Source organism: Lotus japonicus, chromosome 1 (genome assembly GCF_012489685.1).
Source record: "Lotus japonicus ecotype B-129 chromosome 1, LjGifu_v1.2".
In the NCBI taxonomy this organism is placed as follows: domain Eukaryota; kingdom Viridiplantae; phylum Streptophyta; class Magnoliopsida; order Fabales; family Fabaceae; genus Lotus; species Lotus japonicus.
Window position 1 is genome coordinate 61,815,756 of NC_080041.1, and position 16,551 is coordinate 61,832,306.

At 43.0% G+C, this 16,551-nt stretch overlaps 1 long non-coding RNA gene across 1 annotated transcript; it reads left to right on the forward strand.

The window, feature by feature from the left end:
* The first annotated feature begins 11,540 nt into the window (after positions 1–11,540).
* LOC130731957 (uncharacterized) lies at positions 11,541–13,521 on the forward strand. Its single transcript, XR_009016898.1, has 2 exons — positions 11,541–11,830; positions 13,222–13,521. It is a non-coding gene; the product is annotated as an uncharacterized LOC130731957 (long non-coding RNA).
* Positions 13,522–16,551: the final 3,030 nt, after the last annotated feature.

The following is a 16,551-nucleotide window of genomic DNA, read 5'->3' on the forward strand; positions in this document are numbered from 1 at the left end:
TCGGTCTCTTCTTTTTCGTGTTAATTGTGCCTTTCTTTTATCTAAGGTTGTCAAAACAATCTGGTCTGGCCGGAACCCGCTAAAATAGGATTTTTATGTTGAACTGGTTGGGTCGGTTCAGACGTTGTTCGCTTAGGTGTAGGAATCTGGATTTTAGTGGTTCAGACCGGTCGGTTTTGGTTTGGGTTCCAGCCCAACCGAACCAGGTCCTAGAAAGAAAAAAATCAACCCAAGCCCAGGAGCAATATATATACTTTCACTATCCTATAACCCTAGCTTTTAGCAGGAACTCCCGAAAACATGAATCCTATATGCCGCCTCACACTATTTGTTCACTTGTTCTACTCGACAGATCACGATCCACCACCACTTCTCACTCTCTTATCATCGACGGACCCTAAACGCCACCACTTATCCTCTCTTCTCTAGATCTGAATATGTCATTTCTCCTCTAGATAAGGGTTTTTCCTCATCATCTCATCTTCTTTTCATGGTTTTTCTTTTGAATAAACTAACCGATAAACCCACCCGAGATAATCAGGATCCTTTCAACCCGAATTTGAGCAACCCCACGCCTAGCGACAGACGGTGGAAGCTGGGTGGTTTGGTGTTTTTACAATAAATAAAAGCCACGAATTATCTTGGAAATATTTTTCGATTTTTGTTTTGTTTTTAAGTCATGGATTTCAAGCTCGCAAAATATTTTATCAAGTTATTTTGAACTAAAGGGTGCCCCTCTTCCCCTCACTCTCTTATCCCCCCTTTTTTTTTATGAATATAAGTTTGAAAATTTATTATAAAAATAATTTTCATTATTTTAAAAAATTTGAGAAATGAATCAAGCTGGTAGTTAATTTTTTGTATTTTTATTATACTCATGTTTATTTTCCTGAAATTTTAGTTTTTATAGACTCGTATAATTTTTATTTATATAAAAATTAATTAAGTAATATTTTCTATGAAATATAAGAGAATATTGTGTAAAAATTGACTTGTTCTAAATTTATGAAGAATAAATATTTTTATATATAGGATATATTTGATTCCTTGAAAAAAAAAAGGAATGAATGTATAACATAAACTACTTTACTTATTTGATTTTATTTTATAGGTTTTTAAGTTTATCAAGTATGTGGACTGGGCGAGACCCCGAGGTCCCTCGCCCAGGAGACTCAGCCTTAGGCGCTTGACATGTTTGAACCTTGGGCCTCTCTCCCCAAGGCCCAACTGGCCCATTTAGACAGACTAAAGGCGCGAAAGCCCAACTCAGCCCCTATAAATAGGAGGGGAATATGAATTGTAAGGGACACTTGACTCATTTGGTAATAACAATATTGAACTTCAGTTATATTTTCTCTCTCTAAAATCTCCAATCACATTCCACAAACTCTTGGCACTATGCCTTGATTCTATGTTCTTGGCGAGAATATTAGCGCCGTCTGTGGGGACCGATAAATTTTGATTCCCGGACTACGTGGATCGTGATTTGAAGGAGAAATTCTTTGGTTTTCTGTGAGACATTTCGTCAGTTCTTGAGTTTTTGGTGAACATTCTTCGGTGTCAATGGAAACACGTTGCAGACGACGGGAAGAAGATCCCGTGCGACGACGCACTTCGCCGCCGCGTCGCGTTCGGGGCCGACCGCGCCACCAGACGATTCACTGCGAGGAAGCAACTCCAGTAACTCCTCCAGCTCCGCCCCCGCCTCCTCCGTCTCCAACACCTCCGATGCCTTCTCTACCGACATCACCAGAACAAAGAAGGTCGCTAGAGCAGTCACCTGTGGTTTCAAGAGGAGAGACGCAAGCACCTCAAGCTCCGATCTCTAGCCAAGATTGGAGACGCTTGATCAGCAACATCGACGATATAAGGCAACAGAACGACTATCTTCAGGAGCAGCTAGAGTACTATCATCACGAGCAGTAGGACGAAGGAGAGCGTGAGGCAGAGACTGTGGGTGAATTCGAGCCATTTTCAGCTACGGTAAGGGAAGTGGCCATTCCAGATAATATGAAGAATATAGTCCTCGAAACATACAGCGAAAAAGCAGATCCTAAGGAACACCTACTGTATTTCAATACAAAGATGGTGATTAGCGCCGCTTCAGACGCAGTCAAGTGCAAAATGTTTCCAGCAACTTTTAAAGGTACAACAATGGCGTGGTTCACAACTCTTCCGCGGGGATCCATCACCAACTTCCGAGATTTTTCGTCCAAATTCCTCGTCCAGTTCTCAGCAAGCAAGACTAAGCAAGTGACGATCAAGGACTTGTACAACGTGCGTCAGTCTGAAGGAGAGACTCTGAAACAATACGTGAAACGATTCAGTGCTGCGTCGGTAAAGATTGAGGAGTCGGAGCCGAATGCTTGTGGTCGGGCCTTCAAGAACGGTCTACAACCTGGGAAGCTAAATAGCAAACTGAGTCGTAAGCCGACCAAATCGATGGCGGAGGTGCGCGCGCGGGCGAACACGTACATCCTTGATGAAGAGGACGACGCTTTCAAGCGAAGAAGAGCAAAGTTGGAAAAGGATGGTGATCAAAGGGACGCGTCGCCAGAGGATAAAGCGAGCAAAGACAAGGCTGAAGGGAGTAAAAGGCGAGACAGGAAAGTCCGGACAGCGGAAAAGACAACGAAAGATCCCTTCTATCCGAGGAAGGACAATTTCGAGCGTCGCCGGCCCTGGCACCAGGCTGACTCTCGCCGGCGTGGAGAGTCAGGAAAGAGTCTAAGCGCTCATCAAACAGAGATGCTCCGTGAGGTCAAGGCGACCCACCGCGACCAAAATCAGATAAGACTAAGTGGTGTGAGTACCACCAGTCAGCGGGACATGATACAAGGGATTATTTCACTTTAAAGAATGAGATCGAGAGGGTCATCAGAGCAGAGCGAGCGCAGCTAAATGACCGCAATGAGCATTGGAACAACGAACGACAACAGGGAAACATGTATATGAACTCTCGCCAACAGGATGATCGACGACGGGAGGATCGTCGCCGCACGCCGAGCTCAGAAAGGAAGGAAACACTAGCAGGTGGTTTAATAAACGCCGAGCGCAGAGGAAACATTTAATAAAGATCTCGAGCCGCCAGTGGGCACATTTAATACAATTGCAGGTGGTTTCGGCGGAGGGGGAGATACAGCATCGGCGAGAAGAAGACATGTCAGGGCAGTAACCTCGGTGCAACAATACCAAGTTCCTTCTGGCTTCCAGCATTCGGATATAGTGATCTCATCAGCGGATTTTGAGGGAGTCAAATGCACAAAGATGATCCGATGGTCGTTATGGTTCGGATCAACAACTTTAATGTTCGCCGAGTACTCCTAGATCAAGGTAGCTCCGCCGATATCATTTACGGGGACGCATTTGATAAGCTGGGATTAACCGATAAGGATTTAATGCCCTATACGGGAACACTAGTGGGGTTCTCAGGCGAGCAAGTGTGGGTACGTGGTTATATAGATTTAGACACCATTTTCGGGATAGAGGACAACGCCAAGCTCTTTCGCGTGAGGTACTTAGTGATACAAGTTGTAGCCTCATACACCGTTATCATTGGGAGGAATACCTGTAAGATCAAGTTTTGATCATGTAGTACAACTCTATGTTTTGATGATTACAAGTTAACATTTTAGTATGAACAATTATGGTACTCTAACGTGTTTTCTGAGTGTGTTCATGACAGGCTCTGACTTTGATATAATCTCACACAAATCAGAAGCACTTTGCTTAAAGAGTAACCCTAGCAACGCTTTCGCAATCTCTATGTTCAATCTAAACAACAGAAAAGCTTCAGAAGATCTGAAGATAGTTAAGCTCTGATGTGGACTCAGCTCACTTGAAGTTCTGAAGATCCAGATGATCTGAAAACCCAGACGCTCTGAAGGTCCAGAAGCTCTGAAGGTTCAGAAGCTCTGATGGTCCAGAAGCTCTGATGGTCTCGATGCTCTAAAGATCCAGAAGCTGAAAAGTGAAGACTCTGAAGTCCAGAAGCAAGCTGGCTCTGAAGACCAAGTGCTTCTCCTCTGGGTTCAGAATCAGAAGTTACAACGGTCAGAGGATCCATGCTTCCCTCTGACTCTGATCAACAAGCTTCACAAGTTCCAACACAAAGCGTCCCTCTGATCAGAAGTCAACAAGGTTAAAGGTCACGTCACTATCCAAAGTACAAAAGCAGTGTACTATCCTGACGACCTAACCTAACGTTCTCAGCCACAGCAGAAGCTGGAAAACCCAGAACTTCCCTCCAACGGTAGCATTCTCATGCAACGTTCAAACCCTAATCCTTGGAGTATATAAAGAGGCTGAAGACTGAAAGATGCCGCTAAGAAACATATACGCGCAAGTAATTTTCAAATCCTCTTAGCAATCTTTCTTCAAATAGAACTAAGTGTGTTTACTATCAACTTTTGTAGAAGCACTTATTTGTAAACCCAATACTTTCAAACAGTTGTTTGTTTTACCTTTAGGAGATCAATGTTGATCGGATCCTAGAGAAGACTAAGAGAGTGAATCTTAGTGTTAGCTAAGTCAGTGTATTGTTAGTCACTTTGCAGGTAGCAAGTGCAGGTGTAACAAAACTCTGATTAGTGGATTGCCTTCATTCGAAGAAGGAAGAAATCACCTTAACGGGTGGACTGGATTAGCTTGAGAGATTTATCAAGTGAACCAGGATAAAATCATTTGTGTGCTTTCCTTATATATTATCTCTGCACTCTTATCTTTGGTGTTCCAAGAGATTTATTTAAATCTCAAGTGGGTTGAGTTTTTAGCTGTAAAACGCTATTCAAACCCCCCCTTTCTATCGTTTTTCATACCTTCAATACCTTGAACCGTTTGTGCGCCGTCATTTCAACAGCCCATCTTGCAGTAAAGTACCCACTGCTCTGTGGAAAGGTGGGAAAAATTATGGTTGATCAAAGAAGGGCGAGAGAATGCTACAATAATTGTCTCAGCATGTACGAGAAGAAAGTAGCAGGCGAGGGACACCGGTGTCACGAGATCGAGATCCAAGAGAAAAGTTAGAACGAGCAAAATAGGTCAAGGAATGAGACGCAGGAGACGGAACACGGGAGGGTGAAAAGACAAAGGAATAGTCAGAGGCAACTTAGGGAAGAAGTCGAGAAGACAGAGTGGGATGGATCGTTCACAGACATCACAGCGGAGGAACGCTGGGCAGGCATAGTGGATGACTTGGAAAGGTACAAGTTCAGTAGAGGTGTGTTGGCGATTGAGCCTAGGCTCACCCTTGAGCAAGAGAGACGATTGGAAAAGCTGGTAGACGGCAATTTTGACCTCTTCAGCTGGAGTCCGAAGGACGCTACACTTTGGAACCTTCCGCGGTTCAGGACACCAGCCCTTTTGAGCAAGGGATCAGGCGACTGGAAGGGGAAAGCGGCGATGGGCCGAAGTATGGACTTGAAAGTATCTCAGCGGGAAGTTTATGGACAAGGGTTGAGCAAAGGACCTGACCGCTTTCGGAAGAAGAAAGGCTCAGCACACTGCGGTAAGAGCAAAGGGAAATTCGTGGCGAGGGAAATTGCCTCCAGGAGCAAAAAGGTCAAGGGTAACAAGCAAAAGAAAGAGTTAGAGGCGAACGGGCATTCTGGGAGTGAATGGATAGCAAGTACCTCGGGGACAAAAGAAGAGGTGCTGGGCACCATACTTTGATGAAAGAGCTAGGCAAGCAGGGGCGCGACAAAGAAGATAGCGACTAGGATTAATGTAAGGCCCTAGACCTTATTTTTGTAATGCTTTGATGATGGATTGAATAAAATGAGATTTTGGTCAAGTTTGAGTTTTGACAGATTTTAACTGTCAACTTGTGTGAACTTTTAGAGGGTCTTAACGACCTCATTGGGGAAAACGTTCCTCATGTGAGTTGTAACCCTTTAAGTGTAGAAAATTCTCGAAGTAGAATCAGGTCATTCCGATCTCTGTAGCTCGAAATATTCGAATTTTACCGAGCAGGGTTCTGACTGTAAAGTGCCAGCGAATTTATTAATGTGTTTTTATTTTTATTCCAAATTTGGTTGGGTTTTTAATTAAAAATAGTTGGGTTTTAATTATGTTCAGACCTGATTAGGGTTGATTAGTGGGCCATAGGTTTAAGTGGTTTGGGCTAAAAAAGTTAAAGCCAAACCCTAGCCCACATGTTGGTTTGCATGGGTTTTAGTCAAGAAGGGCGGAAACCCTATTTTCTAAGAATCAGAAAACTGAAGTTGCACCCACACTCTTTCACGTTAGAAACCAGAGGAAAAGAGAGAAGAGAGAGCTTGAGAGAGAAGAGGAGCGCCGCCGCCCAAGCCGCCACCACCACTCACGACGCCCGCGCGAGAGAGTGCTTGCGAGAGGGAGAGAGATTGCGAGTGGAAGAGGGAGAGACTGAGAGCAAGGCAAGGAGGTTTGGACAGCAGGAGAACCATCTTCTTTCTTTCTATTTTCAAGTTCTAAAACAAGGTAAGGGCTGGTCCTAGGATTGGGTAGTTTGTTAGGGACTTGTTGCTATGTTTAGTTGTGAAGAATCTTGATTGTTGAGGGTTTGCATGAGGGTTTGGGTTGAAGGTTTGCTTGCTGTACTATTATGATATGAGACCTATGTGATTTGATATTTATTGCTAGAACATAGCTTAAAGCCTTGGGCTGAAATGGTTTATAGCTTAAACTAGAGGTGGGAGTTTCGCTGCCAGTTTCCTGTACTGGACAGTGGACTTCAGAGCCCCTTTTTACCTGTTTATGGTCGTCAAATGAAAAAGTGATTAAAATGAAAGTTGTAGATTTTCGAAATAGCTTTCCATACATATAAAAATCATAATTGTTGGTTTAATAATGTGATCTGGGGGTCATTTTTAGTAACTGTTACACCTGCTGTCTTTCCTGTTCCGGACAGTAAGCTTTAAGGCCTAATATCACCTAATTATGGGACTCAAATGAACGAGTATTTAACTAGAGAGTTGTATATATTTAAAATAGCTTTCCATTAAGGTATTATGCGTGATTTTTGGTTGAAAGATACATTCTGTGGCTCTGTTTTTGTGAAAGTTGTTTCTGCTGTCAATATGTTGAGTTGCGAAAATGTTTTGAAGTTTTGTTTAGGAACATGTGTTTAGGAGATGTTGTGAGTTATATGCTGTTAAGCTTGATTTCATGAGCCTTGGTACTTGCCTTGTGGTGCTGTTGTGACATAATATGCATGTTTTTATGTATATGGCTATTCTTAAATGATTTCACATTGTTTAATTGGTTATTTGTACAAAAGGGTCGCTCACCTAGTCGTAATTCCCTTTTATGCACTGTGAATGTTGTGTTTCTATCTTTAGTGTTGTGAAGAGAATAAAAGACTCTAGGAAGACTTGACTTAGAACCTCAATATAAGAGAAAGAGAAATAACTCGCTTGCAAGTAAAAAGTGAAAATGTGATTAATGGAACATAGGTCGGTGTAGACTATGGTCCATGAGAACGATGGGCTTGCACGCGAGGGTGTTTTTGTGGATGAGCCGGTTAGGTCTCCACGTGATAACCATGATTTAGTCATGGGATAGGGATTGACTGTGTGGGTCTCCCTGAGTGATTTGTGGATGAGCCGGTTAGGTCTCCACGTGATTGAGGGTTGTACTTTGGTCCCCTCCGAGAATTGTTCATCTGCGGATGATCGAGATTGACCAATGAAGGTTTGGTGGGCTGTGTGATGTGAGGATGCGCTAGTCTAACTGACTAATTGTCATAAAACTTAAATTCATAAGCGAATGAGTATTGTGCTTTATGATATGTTTATGATTATCTTGTTTGCGACCTGACCCTTGCGCTACTTGTTTATGTGTTATCTGTGGGGGGGGGTAGATGGTCATGAAGATAACGGCGACGACCCATTCTTGGGAGCTGATACTCCGTGACGAGCCACTACTGTATGACGACTACACTCCTGATGAAGAGGAAGAAGATAAAGAGGAAGAGGCCAAGGAATAGGTTTGGGTTGAGAGACATCCATTTTCTCTTTGGGTTGTGAGTACCGAGTTCGGGAAGCATTGAACAATTATTTTGTTTTCATTTGGATAAATAAAGTTGATGTAATTTACTTTGGTTTTAGACGTATGTTTCATGCCTATTTTATTTAATTCAAAAGTTTTGAGATGATGTTTACTTCCGCGTGATTTGTAAAGGTTAATCTTTCAAGAGTTTCGCAATTAATGAATCTTTTATCATTAACTAAAGGTTAATTAATTAATTGGCGAAAATTCTTTGTAAAAATACACGTGATTAGTTACTGTGTGATACCCGAGAAATCGGGGCGTTGCATTGTGGTATCAGAGCTCCGGTTGAGAAACCAGAGTCCTAAGGGTTTTGGGCTACTCGTTGGTGTTTTGTTTTTTTTTTTTGATAAAGGTGTTTTCAAAGTTTCCGCGGTGAGATTGGGTAGACTTGTTTGCTAAGATGTTTGCTTGGCTGTGAGAATGTCTGTGATTAGTATCATTGCCGTGATACTTGAGATTAAGTGTTTGACTCTATGTCAAGATATTTTGAGGAAGTTGATTTTGGATGAGGGTCATTAGAGTAGATTGAGTATTCATCCGGGAATGATGAAGATGTATCAAGACTTAAAACTTCATTTTTGCTGGCCTGGGATGAAGAAACGAGTAGTCGAGTATGTATCAACGTGTTTGACGTGTCAAAAGGCGAAGGTAGAAGCTAAGGATGAATCATAGTGGAATGACATATGAAATCCAGAGATGAGATGTCAAGGGTGCATAATTTTTTAGGTTGAAGTATTAGAAATGGTATTTTTTGTATAGGACCTCAATTTATGTGGCTACTAGATGATAGGGACTCATTGACCTTTCTAGTGATTTTTTTCTAAATTTCCATCTTCGACATATTAAGCTTAATCGACTTAATATTGAAGGGTGATGATCTTCAGAATTATAGCTGGTGATGGACCATGATAGAAAGGTTGATAGGAATTGATAGATGTTGGTCAAATCTGAGAGATGAGTTTATTATGTGTTTGATCCCTTTGTGAAGAAGTCGTAGTGCTAAGAAATGAATATTCATTTAAAAAGTGTTGAAGAGTTAGAGGACATTATTGGTGCAAACTCGGTGAAGGTTTAGATTTTAAGTCCATAAATTCTTGTCCTAATTGTGTAGGACTTAAAGTTTGTTCGAATTGGATTGAGAGATTAAGAAGTTGATTGGTGTGATGGTCAACGAGTTAGAGAAAGAAAGTTTTAGCATAAGTTGAATACATGAGAGTGTTGATATGGATTTCAGAGAAATGTGCCAGGACTACTAAGTGAGATTTACTAAGCTGGATTAAAACCTTAGGGGTTAAGATTATCCTTGAGAGTTGAGAGACAGGTACGAATAAGAGATTTAATGGTTTTAGTTGTGACGATAGCAGTTGAACCTTTGAAGATTAAAATCTAGGGAGCGAAAGTTGGGCTAAGTCCCTAGAGGCACAATATATGGTTTGATCTTGAAGGGAATGAATTATGAGTTATGCAGAGATTTCAGACTAAAAAAATAAGCTATAATTTGACTGGTGGATAAGTGAAAGATTGATTTAAGGTGTGAATGAGGATAGTTCCGAAACAAGAGTCACGTGTGGATTCTTAGGTATTAAGATGATGATTAGCTTATAAATGGTTGATCAATTGGATTTGGATTTGGCGCCTAGTGCCCTAGTACGAGCGGTTTTTTAGATAAGCGCCCTAGTACGAGCGTGATATCAAGGTCTATTTGAAGATGATTGCTAGATATCTAAGGGTTATCGTTGCCTTGTATGTCACCCTTTAGGTGAACTTGCATGACATCTCCTAGGTTTTGGGATGCGTGCTGACACTACTTGTAATATCGAAGAAAAGTGAGGGATTGAAAGGATGTTTTAATTAAGGGTTGTCGCTTACCAAAGATTGAGATTGGAATGGACGCTCCAAGTGGGACACGCCTGACCACATCGAGACTTTGTGTCAGAATTGGTAAAATAATAATAATTGGTATTATCTCATTTTGTGAATGGTTTGTTATTTATGTGTGTGATATGATTTGGTGTGCTGAATGCTCATTATTGAGTCATAGAGGCAGGGAAGAACAATGACCGAGTCAATGTCTTCCTTACGTTTTTGTGTGACTGTGTTACACTCTCGATTTTTTTTTCCTTACTCATCAAAGATGGTGGATGGAACCATCGGCTAAGAAAGGATGGCGGATGGAGCCAATGAACGGAGTGCGTCGATCAAGATGGTGGATGGAACCATCGAGGTCGATGGGATGGCGGATGGAGCCAGTGAGCGGAGTGCGTCGATTGAGATGGTGGATGGAACCATCAAGGTCGATGAGATGGTGGATGGAACCATTGTTGAAGCAGGAATGGTGGATGGAACCATCAGGAAAGACAGGATTGGTGGATGGAACCAACGATCGTATATGGTGGATGGAACCATAGATCGGACAAACTAGATGGTGGATGGAACCGTCGAATGGACTAGGTGGTGGATGGAACTACTGAACGAGTGAATTGGTGGATGGAACCTTTGAGCTCGGTGTCCGAAAAGTTTGTTTTCCCGTATCTGAGCTGTTGATGTTGCATCCGGATCACCTGGGCGGGACGCCGACCAACGTGTACCGGCATGAGCATAACACCTGTTTGACTTAAACTTTTGTTGTTTTGTGTGACTGCAGTGAGGCAGTTCGGGTCGTGTTCTAACGGAAGAGTTCCGTGAGGCTCTACAACGGGTGTCTAGGTTATAGACAGTGAAATGAGAGTGACTTGAACATCCTTACCAAATATTTTTCCTGATTGTCATCTTTTGGATATTGAGTCTGATCAACTTGATATTGGAAAATTGTGATCGGAATGATAGTTGGTGTTGGACTATGAAAGGAACGTTAAGGAGAGGCGAATTCCCTTTGTGAGAATGATGTGGAACTAGACCATTAGAGATGTCACGTGAAGACCAGAAATATGAGACTAAGGACGATAACCTATGCGTCGAGACGACTAAGAAATTTGAGGAGAGTATCAGAGTGTGCAACGGAAGCGTGGTGTGTCTTCCTACAGTAGTTTCGAGGACGAAACTATTTTTAAGGAGGGTGGTATTGTAAGGCCCTAGACCTTATTTTTGTAATGCTTTGATGATGGATTGAATAAAATGAGATTTTGGTTAAGTTTGAGTTTTGACAGATTTTAACTGTCAACTTGTGTGAATTTTTAGAGGTTTGTAAAGACCTCATTGGGGAAAACTTCCTTCATGAGATTTGTAGCCCTTTAAGTGTAGAAAATTCTCAAAGTGGAATCAGGTCATTCCGACCTCTGTAGCTCGAGATATTCGAATTTTACCGAGCAGGGTTCTGATTGTAAAGTGCCAGCGAATTTATTAATGTGTTTTTATTTTTATTCCAAATTTGGTTGGGTTTTTAATTAAAAATAGTTGGGTTTTAATTATGTTCAGACCTGATTAGGGTTGATTAGTGGGCCATAGGTTTAAGTGGTTTGGGCTTAAAAAGGTAAAAGCCAAACCCTAGCCCACATGTTGGTTTGCATGAGTTTTAGTCAAGAGGGGGGGAAACCCTATTTTCTAAGAATCAGAAAACAGAAGTTGCACGCACACTCTTTCACGTTAGAAACCAGAGGAAAAGAGAGAAGAGAGAGCTTGAGAGAGAAGAGGAGCGCCGCCGCCCAAGCCGCCACCACCACTCACGAAGCGCGCGCGAGAGAGAGCTTGCGAGAAGGAGAGAGATCGCGAGTGGAAGAGGGAGAGACCGAGAGCAAGGCAAGGAGGTTTGGACAGCAGGAGAACCATCTTCTTTCTTTCTATTTTCAAGTTCTAAAACAAGGTAAGGGCTGGTCCTAGGATTGGGTAGTTTGTTAGGGACTTGTTGCTATGTTTGGTTGTGAAGAATCTTGATTGTTGAGGGTTTGCATGAGGGTTTGGGTTGAAGGTTTGCTTGCTGTACTATTATGATATGAGACCTATGTGATTTGATATTTATTGCTGGAACATAGCTTAAAGCCTTGGGCTGAAATGGTTTATAGCTTAAACTAGAGGTGGGAGTTTCGCTGCCAGTTTCCTGTACTGGACAGCGGACTTCAGAGCCCCTTTTTACCTGTTTATGGTCGTGAAATGAAAAAGTGATTAAAATGAAAGTTGTAGATTGTCGCAATAGCTTTCCAGACACATAAAAATCATAATTTTTGGTTTAGTAATGTGATCTCGGGGTCGTTTTTAGTAACTGTTACACCTGCTGTCTTTCCTGTTCCGGACAGTAAGCTTTAAGGCATAATATCACCTAATTATGGGACTCAAATGAACGATTGTTTAACTAGAGAGTTGTATATATTTAAAATAGCTTTCCAGAAAGGTATCATGCGTGATTTTTGGTTGAAAGATACATTCTGTGGCTCTATTTTTGTGAAAGGTATTTCTGCTGTGAATATGTTGAGTTGCGAAAATGTTTTGAAGTTTTGTTTAGGAACATGTGTTTAGGAGATGCTGTGAGTTATATGCTGTTAAGCTTGATTTCTTGAGCCTTGGTACTTGCCTTGTGGTGCTGTTGTGACATAATATGCATGTTTTTATGTATATGGCTATTCTTAAATGATTTCACACTGTTTAATTGGTTATTTGTACAAAAGGGTCGCTCACCAAGTCGTAATACCCTTTTATGCACTGTGAATGTTGTGTTGCTATCTTTAGTGTTGTGAAGAGAATAAAAGACTCTAGGAAGACTTGACTTAGAGCCTCAATATAAGAGAAAGAGAAATAACTCGCTTGCAAGTAAAAAGTGAAAATGTGATTAATGGAACATAGGTCGGTGTAGACTATGGTCCATGAGAACGATGGGCTTGCACACGAGGGTGTTTTTATGGATGAGCCGGTTAGGTCTCCACGTGATAACCATGATTTAGTCATGGGATAGGGATTGACTGTGTGGGTCTCCCTGAGTGATTTGTGGATGAGCCGGTTAGGTCTCTACGTGATTGAGGGTTGTACTGCGGTCCCCTCCGAGAATTGTTCATCTGCGTATGATCGATATTGGCTAATGAAGGTTTGGTGGGTTGTGTGATGTGAGGATGCGCTAGTCTAACTGACTAATTGTCATAAAACTTAATTTCATAAGAAAATGATTATTGTGCTTTATGATAGATATGTTTATGATTATCTTGTTTGCGACCTGACCCTTGCGCTACTTGTTTATGTGTTATATGTGGGGGGGGGGGGCGGTAGATGGTCGTGAAGATAACGGCGACGACCCATTCTTGGGAGCTGATACTCCGTGACGAGCCACTACCGGATGACGACTACACTCCTGATGAAGAGGAAGAAGATAAAGAGGAAGAGGCCAAGGAATAGGTTTGGGTTGAGAGACATCCATTTTCTCTTTGGGTTGAGAGTACCGAGTTCGGGAAGCATTGAACAATTCTTTTGTTTTCATTTGGATAAATAAAGTTGATGTAATTTACTTTGGTTTTAGACGTATGTTTCATGCCTATTTTATTTAATTCAAAAGTTTTGAGATGATGTTTACTTCCGCGTGATTTGTAAAGGTTAATCTTTCAAGAGTTTCGCAATTAATGAATCTTTTATCATTAATTAAAGATTAATTAATTAATCGGCGAAAGTTCTTTGTAAAAATACACGTGATTAGTTACTGTGTGACAACCGAGAAATCGGGGCGTTACAATTAACCACAAAATTGGACTAAAAATAAAGATGCACTCTTTTTCTCCGACACGAGAGTTTTTTAACGAGGCATCCCTCAATGTAAAATTCCAAACAAGTCAAATACAAAAGGATATTCATCAGAAATACTCCTGGCTCAAATCACTCAACTCTGTTCGCCCGGTGGGAAAAATTACCCGAAGGTGGCAATCCCAACACGACCTTGATGTCTGGGGATTGCTCCGGGGAAGTCCGGTGCGAACCGACGCTACTCAGATAGAAAAATTCGATCATCATATCACGTTCGCCTGGTGAGAAAAATTCTCCGAAGGTGGCATTCCCAACACGACCTTGATGTCCGGGGATTGCTCCAAGGAAGTCCAGTGCGAAACGCTGATTTCTCGTTGGCGATGTGTGCGGGAAAGCGACTTATCCCCAAAATGGGGCAAGTCTGGGAACAAGAGACCTCCCCGAAATATGTGGCGAGAATATAAACTAGGCGTAAGTCTGGGTAAACCCATATGACCATTGGGCCCGTATCAGTGTAAGCCCTTGGCGGGAAAAAACCGTCGAGGCCGCACCTGCTCTTACGGGAAATATTGGTGCGAAGAAAAGCCTTTGTTCAAAAGCTGAGCAAAAGTCCTAGTTTCTTTGGCACACCTTCAAAATCGCTACACGAATGAGCAAAAGGAAAAACTAAGCCTAAAAGGCGAACAGAGAACACGAAGCGATGGAATTTAAGGCAGAGCCTAAAACGGCGACGAAAAACTCGAGAATAAAACCATGCATGAAACAAGTTAAAGGAATACAAAGATGCAATTCAATTACCAAAAAAGCAAAGTGCATACAATTAGTACGAATATAACTACGTTGCATTAACATTTCTCCCTCATCTTTTCTTCCTCAATTTCAGTAAAGCGCTCGGCGGAATAGCCTGGGGGATCATCTCGACCAACAAGCCCGTGAGGAGTAACTTTCTTGAAAGCTCCCATGCCATCAAGGTTGATTCCTTTGTAGAGATGTTGAACTTGAGCTTTGGCAAGGAAGAAACCACGATCCTCGCTCCTCCAAAATTTCAACAGCAGCGCCAGCCACGGACCTAGCCTGAGAAGTCTTGATTTGCGAGTCCCTCTCAGCGAGGGCCCATTTCTTTTCCTCGAGCTGCAACCTCAAGTCGGCGAGAGACTCGTTCGTTTCCCCCAGTTCACAGAGGAGGGACGCGATTTCCCGATCCTTGAGGATGCAAGTGGCCCTGCCGGCGTTGATGGACTCTATCTTGGCGTTCACTCCCTGTCACAGTTCAAACCAATCCAGCTCCAAATCTTCCATCCTTTCTTTACAAGATGATAAGTCTTCCTCATGGCGGTTCAGCTCTATGCATAAGTTTGCTTGCTTCTTGGTTTGAGCCACCATTTGGGACAGCATCTCGTCATACTTGCGGTACGCTTCCTGCGCCGCTGCCTGGTAGCCTTCAACCTCCTGCTGGAGTCTCTCCATCTCTAGAGAAGAAGCTGAGCCTTGAGACAGTTCGGCGAAGAGACACCCTGCGCGTAAAAGGTTTAACAGAGCTTCCTGCGCGGCCTGATCAAGGTCGGGAATCTCAGCCACTCTCGCGCTCCCAAAGAAATTGTCAGAGAGGACGAAATCAATAGGAGAAGTCCGCTGGTTTAGAATGGACCCTACCTGATCACCAGTGGAAGTGAAATTGGCCTTGAAAGAGGTTTGGCAGGGAGATGGCGGGGTGCGAGGAGCATGGTATTCACCATGTGGGTCTACTGGGTGGGCAAGCAAGGTTTCATCTAGGGTCGCCTCGACTTTAGGAGGCGGGCGATCAGGGGAGAGAACCGCCGAAGGGACCCCCTCCAGAGTTGGCTCGCCGGTAGCAATTTCTCTAGGGTAGGGTGAGGGTTCAGCGTCGCTTGGAGAAGCGTTTTCCTCACCCCCCAAAGCTTGAGGGGAAGCAGCAGCGTCGCCAGTCTTGGATCTTTTCACCTTTTTCTTCTTCTTTTTCTCTTTCTGAGGAGAGGGAGCATCAATACCAGGGGCACCCATTTCGGATTTTTGGATTTCTCTTAAGGGTAAAGGTTGGACGGTATCCTCCGGCGTAGTTTCGGGCCCTTTTGGAGAGGGGACGGCCTTAGCCACCTCGGCGGAGGGGATTGTGGTAGTGGAGGAAGACCCCCTGACTCTCTTCGCGGGAGGGGCAGCGATTTCGGCGTTAGAACTAGCTGCGGTGCGTTTCTGTTTCACTCCCTCGGTGTTAAAGGTGGGAGGAAATTTGGGAGAATCAGCGGCCAAAGCACGTTGCAGCGAGGCTTCGGTGAAATTGAACCCCTCCAAGAGTGAGCGGAGGGAGTCGCTGCGGACAGCCTCCAACAGTTGGGAGCACTCAAGGATGGGGAGTCCGGCGAAAAGGCCGATGGTGGCTTTGTCCTCGCTGCTCAGCGGCGAGTCAGTTGGCGGGGGAACATCACAAGGACTCTTCGTCCAGTAAAGGGGAAACAGAACGGATCCATCTTCAAACGCCACAAGCACCTCAATGTTAGCCCCAAATTCAACAAACATGAAGAGAAAAGAGAGAAATTCAGTGAGGCACTTCATCGGGCATTTTGCTGGCATTATAATTTCAACAATCATATGAAGGCAAACTCATTCACGCATTTTCTAAAACAACTTATGGATAGAGGCTGCAACAGAATTAGAAAGCAACTTAAGCTGGTCATAATAAGGAAAGAGAGGACCTGAGACAAAACTGTGGTTGCAATCGGCACTGTGCTCCGCCACTGAATATGCTTATAAATTCAGTCAATCAATTAACCGAACAGTGTGTATGCCTCAGAAACCAGGATAAAAATACCAAGAAAATTAGGTATCTACTCCCAACGCAAACTAAAA